A 12,342-nucleotide genomic window follows, 5' to 3' on the forward strand; every position below is an offset into this window, starting at 1 on the left:
AACCTCACCATGTCAATAGGAGATGGAAAAGCGGGAGCAGCAGAAATATTGTGTGACAGACCGAACCAAGAATCCAGAGCCACCCCATCGCACATGCCTGAGTTGCAATAGAACCTGTCAATCTTGGATTGGCTTTGTCATCTATCATTGGACCCACAGATAAGGCAATCATGGAAGACAATCATCCTCAACTGCAAGGGATTGCTGCTGATGATGAAAAATGGCCTTAGCACATTTGAGTAGATCTTTTTTTTTCTCATTTGAAATATTTTTATCAGTAAGCAGATATACCCATTTGTTTAGATCTTGATATAATCTCTTCACCTGACAGCATTCTAATTAAAGGATAAATAATAAATAGAATCCTAACAGAACATAGTAATTCTAAATCAATCAAAAGTTAAAGCTATAGAAATGAAAAGAAAATATACTATTGACCTCTCATTTTGTTCTCTTTGCTCTATTTGTTCTTTTTTAAATACCCAGACCTTTCTTTAGTCTCTTTGGCTAGGAATTCATCTACCTCATTTTCCTTTTCTTTCTTTGCCTTATGAATACACCTTGCACCTTTTGACCTGCTGGGTGTATTATGTATCTAATATGCTATTTTTTTAAAAATCCACGAATAAAGCTTCTAAAAACCCTCTCCTCTGAACTTACCAGCTTCCTAGCTGAAGTTGTAATGTTTAAATGTTACATAGGGTTCAATTTAGCCAGCACTTAAGCATGTGCATATTTTTATGTAAATAGGTAGCTCATACTGGTCAATGGGATTATTCAAATAAATAATGTGTGCTTAAGTGCTTGCAGGATCTCAGCCTTTGTAATAATGTTTACTGGTAGAGGGATACATTTCCAGGGAAAATAAATCAGAGTCTCCTTTTGAGTTCAAACAAAACTATGCACTCCTATTTATGGGTCCATTTCTTAATTATACTGACTCGATCATATACTTCCAAAATTCCCAAACCCAAACTATTTAAAAATGGAGGTAATGCTTCTAATACATCTCAATGAATTACAAAAAAGACATTACACAAATACTGTAATTATCCCCACATCAAGAACTGTAAAGCAAAATATCCACAGTCAAGGTTACACTTTAAAAAAAAAAAATCAAAACAAGGTATGAAAGGACATTGTTAAGGCATCCAAGTAGTTTTAAATCTTCTCTGTTGTGACAGGATGCAGTGATTCTTATTGAAGCATTGCAGTGTTCTTGAGTCCCAAGATAAATTAAACTGATTATTAAAGACACATTAGCTGGGGTGGGGGTCCTCTTCACTTTACATTTGGCAAAAGGTGAGTCTGTCCTGTTTACCCATACATTTTTGAGTCCACACATACAACAGACAAGGTCTAAACATTTCCCCTTGCAAATAGTTTAATTCAATCATTCTTTTACATCAGTGGGATGGATTCTTCATTCCCTGAGTTCCTAGATCTCTCCTTAATACAAGATAAATCCCCTGATTTTTGTCTGTTCTCTCACTCTGAATTCTTCACTTTTCCAACTCCAGTTTTCCCAGTCTTTTCCTCTGACGTATATTTTGGAAACCTGATATAATTTTGGTTGCTGTCTGCTGTACTTTCTTAACCTTCATAAAATATTTTGGCCAATATTTTATGTAGTATGTGACATGAGAAATAACTGGTGGTGCAATATTCTATCACTTGATTTATATTGTATTCCTCTCCCAATAAAATTCAGGAACCTGTTTGCCTTCTTCATGACAGCTGTGTATTAGGTTGAAAGCTTTATGGATTTTTCTATAACAATTCCCTAATCACTTTCCTGGTAAGTATTCTGAAGTATCTTTCTACTAAATAGATACTTTGCTCATTACATTTTCAGTCTAAGATATACTATTGTACATATATCTTGTTTGAACTACATTTATCATTTGTTCATCTGGGTGTTAAAGAAGTCTAAAACCTTCAACATACATACACTTTTTTGCAGGTGATATCTATACTGATCTCGGACATTTGTATTTCATAGGAAAATAGAATTTTGTGCCATCCCATTGGTCATTTTGGGGTTTGTTTTTTTTTCAAAAACCACCTATATGATTTTATAGTGTGATAGAAGGCAGGGTAGATATGCAACTTTACAGACTAACTAACATATATAGCGAGAGACTGCAAGCTTTCATGAACTGAGCCTCACTTCATCAGATGCTGTGAAAGGACATGCAGAAAACAGTGTGTCAGAAGGAGAGAGAAATAATGCAAAAGACAAGCAGGGGGAGCAATAGGGGAAGAGGAGCAAGGGAGGCAGTGCTAGGAAAGAAAAAAAGAAACAAACATTAAATCTATAAGTACAAAGGGGTCACAAAAGATATTCCAGGTAATGAGATAAGAATCTGTCATCCCTGTTAAAACTATACTTAGTTTGTGGGTGATTTCTTGTTCCTCAATTTCCCTTTCTGACTGGTTTCTAAATTTTTTCTGCCTAAGAACAGCAATCCCGTGGTCAGAGATGGAGTGTCCAGGGAAGTTGAAGTATTTTACCACAAGTTTTTGTGTCTTTCTGCAGCTAATGTCAGATCATTCATTCTTATAGGCAGAGATTGCCCTGTCTGTCTCATGTAGACAGCAGACAGGCATGGTAAGCCTGTCTGCTGTCTACATGAGTATATGATGGAGTATATGATGTTGGCAGAACTGCAGGTGAACAAACTTTGGATATTGAACTTCTTGTTATTTGGTCCTGTGAGTATGTGGCTTATATTGATGTGAGGACACAGCAAGCATTTGGGTCTATTGCAAGGCCTGGTGCCTTGGTATGGATGAGAGTGTGCTAATCAGCCTTTTTGAGAGATGCTATTTGAGGTTGGGGGACTGTCTGTCAGCCAGGACAGGTTTGTCCCCAAAGGCTACCTTTCCAGAGGGGTTTATAGCTTGGTCCCATTTACAAAGATCTTGGCTCGGATCTTCAAAGACTTTTAAGCATCTGTGGGATAAGTGCTGAATTATGTTTAAAAATCTCACTCAGGAGTCTAGCTGAAAGATGGACCCCTTTGAAGAACTTCGAAAAAGGACTTTAGACTAGATGGTTACTTATTAGATAACTTTGAAAAAGTACCCTTTGTATATTCCTTTGCTTATAACTATCTTGCACTCTTTAGATTTCAGAAGTGATTTGAGATGAAAGACACATTTTGAATGTACTGGACTATTTTTTAATAGAAGAGATTGTTTAATTAAAAAAATATTGCCTCAGCATATTACTGGGAGAAATTAATTTATTTTTAATAAAAAACTTAATTTTGCACTTCTTTACACCTGCAAATGTTCTATTGGCTTAAGGACTGTAGCACTGATCACAGGTTTTCATAGTGTATCCATCTTACTATCTCTAACATTATATTACTAGACATTGCTGTATTATATATCATAGTATAATAAATGCAACTATAATTTATTCAGAATTATGAGTATTCTGGTAGAAAACTAGCATTAAATACTCCCATGATTTTATTCTACTTTAGCAGAAATAACAAATCATAGACATTATACATGGAAATAGATCTATATTATATTATGCAATCTATTACTGTGCCAGTACAGAAATTTCCCCTATAGTACACTTTTGTCCAGTGTTTTATCCAGTTTTATATACCTGTCAAATTAATTTTCTTTAAATAGTATCTCTAGTCAGTCTTAAATAAATACCATCATTAAATATTCTCCTAATTTCCTCTTTATTTGTTTAGTAAATATATATTCGGCCTATATTTGAATGTGTGGTTGTTTCCCAGTGTCTGTCATTCCTTACTCAGTGTTCGTACTCTATGAGAACTCATAGATACTTCAGTTTGTTCTTCTATAATGGGACTAGTTCTTCTAGAATAATGATATTAAAAAGTAGAACGATGCAAAACCAATGAGGCAGAAAAATGAAAAATCAATGCAGTAGCTTTGATTCTCTGTGCATTAACCTTTTTTTTTAAAGTTTAGATCCAATGACTTCACATGTATTGAGTCTTTGCTTTGAGCTTCAGGTGCTTTCACACACAAAAAATTCAAAGTCAAATGCAACAAGAGTGAGTTTTGCCTACTTTCCACTAGGAACTGTCATCCTACTCTCACTCAACTCACCCATTGAAGGATTTGTAAACTCAGTCAACAATTCAGCGAAATTGTTTCTAAGTTTCTAATGATTCTTCAATAGTAATTATTGTAAAAGCTTTGACTACAGTCTTTCACATGAAAGCTGCATGCCACCAGCTGCAGATTTAAAAAAACAGCACAGAAAATATGGCCCTGAAGGAGGGTTTGGGATCTTAATGACAAGAATTTGATTCTGTTAATTTTTTTCTCTGAGGGGCCCTCACTATCACTGACCTACTTCTTTTAAAACATACAATTGAGCAAGACAAGAATTATTTGGGCAGAAAAATCAAATAGTGTGAAATTTGCATGAAAGACTGGAAAAATTCATCAGACACAGCCACAAAACAATAGCCAAGGGAAGGCATTCAAGGAATTTGTTTCTTGAAAGAGTACAATTTAGCATATAAAACATAAAGGGCCAGTTTATTAAAAGAGCTAAGGGCCAGATTACAAGTGGTCAGCAGCCCCAGCTAATGTGGCCAGATGTTCCCCATTGCTCTGCTCCCAGACACCTAAATAAGAATGAGATTCTCAAGTATTCATCTTCCAATCACACACATTGTTATGCTTACAGTCAGGTTTTTGATCATGCACAACACCCACCATGCTGGGCTCTCTTGAATATTATGTCCCTTATTTTGGGAGAAATGAGCTCTCTTGACAATCTGCCCCCAACTGTAGGTGATGAACAATTTGGAAATCTGATGATAGTTAATAGCCTTGACTGTGCTTTGTAATGTTATTCATTATGCCTGCAGGTTGAGAATATTTTGCCTTTTCATTATCAACAACAAAATGTTTTAGCAGTTGCCAAAAGCAAAAAAAAAAAAAAAGTACATTCAAACATATGTGTTCTGCAGCTCAGAAACTGAGAATGAAAAAATAGCAATAGCAGATGGAATACCTTCTGAATGTAAAGGAAAATATTTACTCAGGGATATTTATTATAATAAATCTCTTCTTAATCATTCACATTATGATAAGTTTCTTTATTTGTTCCTTAAGAGCAGTCTAGACAAGCAGCTGAGCAAAACCTATAGTTTTGTCTGCATGGTTATCATCTGATGATGAGTTTGTTTCCTATAGTAGTCTATGCTTCTCTGATAGTAAAACTCTAAGAAAACCTATACACATGCAGCAAGGCTGATCTCATGTGATGTAATAACAGTGTGTTGGAGTGGACTCAATTAATCAAGTCTGCTGGAGTGTGGTAATTACTGCGCTTTTTTCCCTGAGCTGAAAAATGATGGCAGGGGCACTTTAACTAAAGCTCGTAGAACTAAAGCTCATGAGCCTTAATGTTCACCCGCTGCCATTTTTTAGTGTGAGGATGCTGATACATGTGACACCCGGATTGGTTTAATTCGACTGACTCTCGGAGTACGGCTCTCCCCGACAGAGAATCACTCTAATTAAATTGCAACACCCCCCCCCCCCCCCCAAAGCACATGTATAAATTCCCTAAGGTGTCACCCTGCCCTGCCTTCTGCCTTTTGGGGTTTTTTTGCATTTTGATGTCCATATTCATATTTAAACAGAGCCAAGCACTAGACATATTTTCTGCCTAAATTGAATTTCCAGGAATGAGGTATTCCACTGCCTCACAGGGGCTTGATCCACTTGGTGCTCTTAAAACACCACTAACACACACCAGCAGGTCTGGGTTCACAAAATATCACCACAGACATCACTATCCAAAGTAGTTGTCAGCAATAGTGGAGGTGCCAGTGACCTCTTTTTAAACGTTTTAATTGTTAGAGCATTTATCCAGGAAATAAGACACTCAACTTCAATTCTTTTCTTTTCTGGGGTTGGGATTCAAGCCAATGGTTTCTACTTGCTTGAGCAAGCCATTTCACCCTACAATATAAACTATTTGAGGAGGGAAGGCGGGAGGAAGGAAGGAGAGTCTCTTCACCTCTCTTCTTAAAGCTGTGTTATTATGCAGCAAATAAATCAAGATTCATTGGGTCTGGGTCAGAGTGAACCTGATTATGTAACCTAGTGTTTTGGACAATTCCTTTAGAAAGGTATGCTGTGCTCCAGTCCCAGAAAGAAACTGTTATTCATTTTAACCAATGACCATTAAATGTAAAGTACATTCATTTTATAACATTTTACATTGATTAGGCAGGCCACAGGATAGTATTTCAATAAGAAACGTTTTACTAGATCTCTGCATGGCTTTTGAGTGCTTCAGTATTGCCCTCAGCTTGTGCATTCCTTCTTCCACTTTCCTTACAAACGTGCCTAACACACCTACCTCAGCCCCATAAAATTAGGACCAGCTGCTAAGCTACTACAGTCTCTCTGGCTTTCCTTTTCCAGGACTGGGAAGGTGTAAAAGGCCTCCTGCAACCTATTACTCAACTAGTTATCAGTCAAAGAGAAGTGATAATGCCTCACTTTCTGCCCCTTAGCTAGATCTTGCTGGTGGGTAAGGAGTTGCTGCCACTGCCACTCTTGTAGAAGTAGGATGAAGATTCTTCAGTTGTTTTCTCTTTCTCAGCTATCAAAATAATTGATGGGAATCTATAGTAACTCCATAGACATAAGAACAAGGTGAAGATTTTGCTGGTGCCTCTTTTCCAGTTGAAGAGGAGGTGAGGATCTGTCTGCTTCTCCGTTTCTCTCAGGTTAGGTAGGAGGTGTGAGAGTAACATTGCTTTTATTTTAGGCTTCAAATAGGGAAAAGTGTCAAGAATGAAATGCCAAGGGAAGGCTTTATAAAGAAGCCTTTGGGAGAGTTAGAAGGCAATGATTGGCAAAGAAGGCTGGAGTTAAATGTTCTGTTTCATTTCCACTTTATAAGTGTATAACTGGGTAAATTTGTGTATGTTAATACAAGTGTGGGATCTTCACTATTTTTCCATGTTAGTGTCACAGATGAGAATTCGTGACCTAGTTGTAGAATATCTTGCTAGTTTTGCTTATCAATAGTATTTTGTTGTTCCATAGCAGCACTGATTTTTAAAAAGATTTTTTTTGTATTGGCAGTTTGTCATTAAAATTTGGAAAAATGAAATTGGAAAAACTTGGGCAATTTTGAATGTTGAAAAACTTCCATCAGATATTTCAAAGTTTCAGTCCAAGTTTTATATGCTGTTAGCTGAATATAAAATACTCATTTATATTGTATCAAAACTCTCTGTGCATATTTACTTAATAAGTCTGTAAAAATATATTAGTACCTTAGTTTGCTGTGCACATGTATAGGGGATCTGTTAAATGGAAGAATCAGGTCTTAGATTGAAACTAATTTCTTTATTCGGAGGTCTTTGTCAATGGAATCTTCTTTCAAATTTTCTGAGTAGTGGATTTAGCTAATTTATACCTTTAGATTTTAGTGTGAATTTAAAACCTGCCAGTTATGTCTTTTAATGTGGTCTAACATGTTAACTGAAAGTCTTTCTATATATTGCACAAAATATCATGCGGTGGGGGTGAGGAATCTTACCTAGAGATATTTCTGAAGAAGACTTGATTTATTATTTTTTCCCTTTTACTGCAATGGGCATCAGAAGTAACAGAACGAGGGTAGTGGCAGATGCTAGGTACCCAGTTTAATGTTGCATTTAGGTTACATTAGGTACCTATCTAGATTTTTGCCTTACAGTAGCATTTGATTTGGTGGTGTCAAATTAGAAAATGGATATAATCTTTATTACTATGGCCCTGAAGTAAAATAATGAAGAGAGTCTGACAGAGAAGTACTGTATGTCTACAAAGCTATGTTTTACCCTATCTAATCTGCACAGAAAAAGGTAGATATATTTTACTCCCATTTATTGCACCCTTTAGGTTTAAAACTAATAAGCACTTTTATATTCTGGAGTGCTTTACATTTATGAACTCTAATTTTGTTCTTCTTTCCCATAAACTGTTATATGGGTAAAGTTCTCTGAAAACTGGCAGTCTTAGCAATGAACTAATTGGAACACTCACTGCTCATGAAAGGATGCATCTCCCTTACTGATTTTACTTGTTTTTTTAGAAAAGTTTAATCTTGCAGTTTATTTTAAAAGACTGTTCCAGGACTTTGGTGCTTTGTACATCCCAGTTCCTTTCATAGTTAAGAACATCATTCTATAGTGCTGCTCTTTACTGATGCTCCATTGAAAAGCTCTACTTTGCCATAAACCAATGAAGACTTATAATTCCTATTTCTTTTCCAAATGTCCTTTGTGCATTCCTACTCTTTAGATGTGTCAACAGTGCAAGCTGAAACCACAGAACCTTCTAGGATCATTACTTGTTGAAATGCTTTCCACCCACTTTTCCTCCACTATTAATGGGCCCCCGATCTGCCTGCCAGATGACAGGAGGCAGGTGCTGCTGCCTGGGACCAGTGGCAGCACCAATCTTCCCAGCGCTGGGTGTGGGCTGCATCCAGCACCAGTTTGTCATCTGGCAGACAGATCAGGGGCCCGCACCCCCAGGAAGAGTCAGGCACAGCCCCCCACAGCCCTCCCGGGGGGTGCAGGAGAGCCCTCGATCTGCCTGCTGGAGGGCAGGAGGTGGGTGCTGCTGGCTGGGACCAGGGCTGAAGCCAGCAAGACTGGCTCAAAACTCAAAACTTTTGAAACATTTTGAGTTCCATTGTTTCATTTCAAAACTGTTTCAAAGGCTTTTGTTTTGTTTCGATTTCACTGTTTCAAGCACGAACTAGTGAAATAGCTTCAAAATGAAACACCGAGTGAAATTTCCAACATGCCCATCTCCAAATTTGTTAAAAGGGGGGCTTCCACATGAAAAGATCAAAGGAGTCAAATCCATTCATGTTTTCTGATTTAAGGTGGTAGAAGCTAAATGTTGTGGGTATGAAAATGATGCCTTCTGACATACTGAACTGCTTCTTGGCCTCTTGAAGGCTCAAATCAAGTATAGAATCTGAGAAGTTTATTTTCAAGTACAGTATTTGCACATAACATTCCTGAGCAGGCTTCTACCCATGCAGGGACTAGGAAGCAGATTTGCTACTCTTGGCACCAACCTTCCTGTGGTGGGCCCATGCCACCACTGGGAGGAGCTCCAGACTTTGGTTGCAACTGCCAGCAGCCAGCATCCCTCTCCAAAAGCCAGCCCTGCTCTCTTCTCCCTGGCCAGTCACTTCTCTGGCCAGAAGCAATGTGCACAGTGCAGGGGCAGCATGCAGCAACACTCTGCTCACCAACTCTGCCCCCTGTACTATGGCTGCTCCAGCTCCTGCCCCTGGAGGTGACAACCAGCACCCTGGGCTCCTGATGGCCACCACCTTGGCCCTTCTGGCTCACCATGTTGACCATTGGCTGGCCCATGGCCATCTGGCCCATCCCTGCCCTGCTGTGCCTGTGTGGAGCTCGGGTGGGCCTGGGTCCAGGCAAAGGGGCCTCCAGCTGCTCACACTGCAGGGCCAGGAACTGCACCTGAAACTTCCAGTCTGCCTAGTCCTATGCCTCCTTGCAGGTGATGTCCTTCACCCACCAGGCCTGAGTCCTCCAGCCAGTCTTGTGATGCCACCACCAGCCAATCCAGGAGGATGGTGTGGTCTCAGGCTGCTGTAAGCACTGGCCTGTCCTCCACTCTGTATGCTTACCAAACAATATTGAATCAAATTGAAATTTTCCATCCATTTGTTAAAGACATTCAGTATTCTGGCCCCAAAATATCTAAGTAATCAACTAAAGCTCTGCTGAACACGGTGGTAGATATTGTTTTTCCCCTTCTGGCACAAAGGAACACTATACACCAGAATTAAAGCTATTCTGGGGGGTCGGGCTAGAAGATCTATTAGGTCCCTTCCGACCCTAAAACTATGAAACTGTGTGGGGTTCCCCTGAGACCATGTCATGAGTTCCTACAAAAAATAAGGGCCATCAAAAACTACTCCACTCTCAGCCATATTACAAACAAAGTGAAAAATGCTATCCTTTGACTTTACTTCCTCTAATAAAGAAGGCAGTACAGTACAACACCTTGAACCAGTTATTCTTTATGGTTGTTGCAGATGTGGGGGACAAAACAAGCAAAACAACACTTTACTTTAAATCCAGCACACTCCTGTGCCAAGCCCAGAGCATGCCTAGAAGAGACAGCACATTAGCTGCACCCAGTTTTCCCAACACCTGTAGAGACTATGTGGTTTAGCAGGGCTTTTTTGGCACTTTTATCAAATAGCTGGTTGAAACAGCTTTAGCTAAAAGTGCCAAAAAGTTCCACTGAAGCTCCCAATCTCTACACATGCTACAGTGCCAGGTCAAAGTATATACTGGTGCTGCTTCCAGTATGTGTTTTTTTTCCACATCTGTCAGCGCCCTTATATGCCACCTTCCCTGCCTTCTGCCTTCTCCAATAAAAAAAAAAAAAATGTAACTATTTGTTTACATATATGATTACATAAATTCCAAAACAAAATGCCTCACTCTTCTTCCTTTTAGGAGACGGTGAAAAATAAAACACATGACAGGTGTTGGCCCTACTATAAGGAGAAACTCAACAAAAAAGAATAAGTGTTGGTCAAAAGACTAGAACTACTTTAAATCTTGAATGTATGTAAAAAAAAAAAAATAACTTTGAGACTTCTAGGACACAAAGCAAGCATATGACAGTGCAAAGCTACTTTTAAAAACAATTTCTTTAAAGAAAACAAGTCTGACTTATATCATCAAATCCTGGTTTCCAAATGATTATGGTAAACTTCTTGGGCAAACCAAGCCAATCTTATTTCTTCAAAGTATCTTCAGAAATATATTTTTGAGTGCTCTTGAAGAACACCGTAATATGTAATATGTTCCACAGATCATGGCTTTTTTATAGTGTATCGTTATCATTCTGATTATGGGGTGACATGAGAATTACAAAGGTTCATTTTAACATTCTTTTATCTAAACTGCTCAAGAGATGACCACTGACAATTTGTGTAGAGGTCTGGCACAAGACGGCTGTACAGATAATGATATACTTACCAGTATATTCTATTTTGGTGGCCCAAACTGGGTTTCAGTCTTGCAAATCTCGACCCACCCTCTGTATAGGGTGATAGCTTACATGAAAATCAATATGTATTTATCACTTTCTAGGTATAAAACTCATGCTGTTTTACAAATTGTAATTAAATTGAGTCTCACAATACCACTCTGTGGCAGATTAATCCATGTGTTTTCCTTCAAGTTATGTTCATTTGAAATCCTAAATAATTAAGAATAATTCAGGGATTTTGGCATCCTTTATATGAGTAGACTATATATATCATCACAGCCTGCATGTTGCATAATATCTGCGAGGCCTGTGGGGAAGAGGTGCAGTGGGCAGAGGCCCCACCTGTGCTCTGGTAGCAGAAGCACCACCTGTGGTGACAGCAGCAGGCCCTGCCTCTGAAACCTCAGGTGAGCTGCACACCCACCAGTGGGAGCCTGAGCATTGGGTGTGAGAGGCCCTGGCCAATATATATATATATATATTCAGGAGAAAACCAATTATGTGTTCCACGTAATGAGCAATAACACCAACAACTAATCAATTTCTATATAGTTTGGGGATGCAGTACTATAAATTCTAAAACAAGGATCAATAATTGGTGATAAAGTAAAAAGTCATAATTCTGTGTCTTCCATAGTCAGTAATATAGCTGTCTAAAAGTAGAACCAAATCAGGATCATAACTAGGATATGACTAGGGAAGTGGCCCCAGGCACTGACTTCAGGGGATGTACTGCTACTACCCTGGTGGATGTACTGCTACTACCCTGGACACCATGCTGCCTTGTTATGCTTTTGTACTATCTAGAATAATTCTGACAAAAGTGATAGGCATAAAAAACTATTTTGAAAACATTTTTTATTTCCTGGAACCTACATGTGAAGAGCAGGTAGACATGCTAGGAGTTAGGAACGGCATGGAAACCCACTATTCCTTTCTGTTCTCAGGGTACAAGCATGGGGGCTACATACCCCCAGAGGAAAACCCCCAAAAGTAAAGAAAACTTACCTACTTTAGGGCTCCAGACACCAGACGAGCGCTGCTGAAGAGGAAAACCCACGTGGTTCATCAGCTGCACCTATAAACAGCTGAGACCGGCAGGTGACATCATGGATGATCATCAGCCAGCCAGGATAAAAGCCAGCACCAACTGGGAGCAGGGGAGAGCAGGAGAGGCAGTGGAAGCTATGGGTGCTCTCCACACCAGTGGCAGCCAGCGCTGGCAAGACAAAGATAGCTTCAAGTGAGCAAAGGTCCTGAAGTCCT

The 12,342-nt window shown here is 38.9% G+C and overlaps 1 long non-coding RNA gene across 1 annotated transcript in view; it reads left to right on the top strand.

Annotated features, from left to right (window-relative positions):
• Positions 1 to 6,553: 6,553 nt before the first annotated feature.
• LOC102380812 overlaps positions 6,554 to 12,342 on the top strand; it is a 20,860-nt gene continuing 15,071 nt past the window's right edge. Inside the window, exon 1 of the long non-coding RNA XR_323600.1 lies at positions 6,554 to 6,722. This is a non-coding gene — a long non-coding RNA (uncharacterized LOC102380812). The remainder of the gene's footprint in view (positions 6,723 to 12,342) is intronic.

The sequence above is a fragment of the Alligator sinensis genome, unplaced genomic scaffold (assembly GCF_000455745.1).
Source record: "Alligator sinensis unplaced genomic scaffold, ASM45574v1 scaffold340_1, whole genome shotgun sequence".
NCBI lineage: Eukaryota > Metazoa > Chordata > Crocodylia > Alligatoridae > Alligator > Alligator sinensis.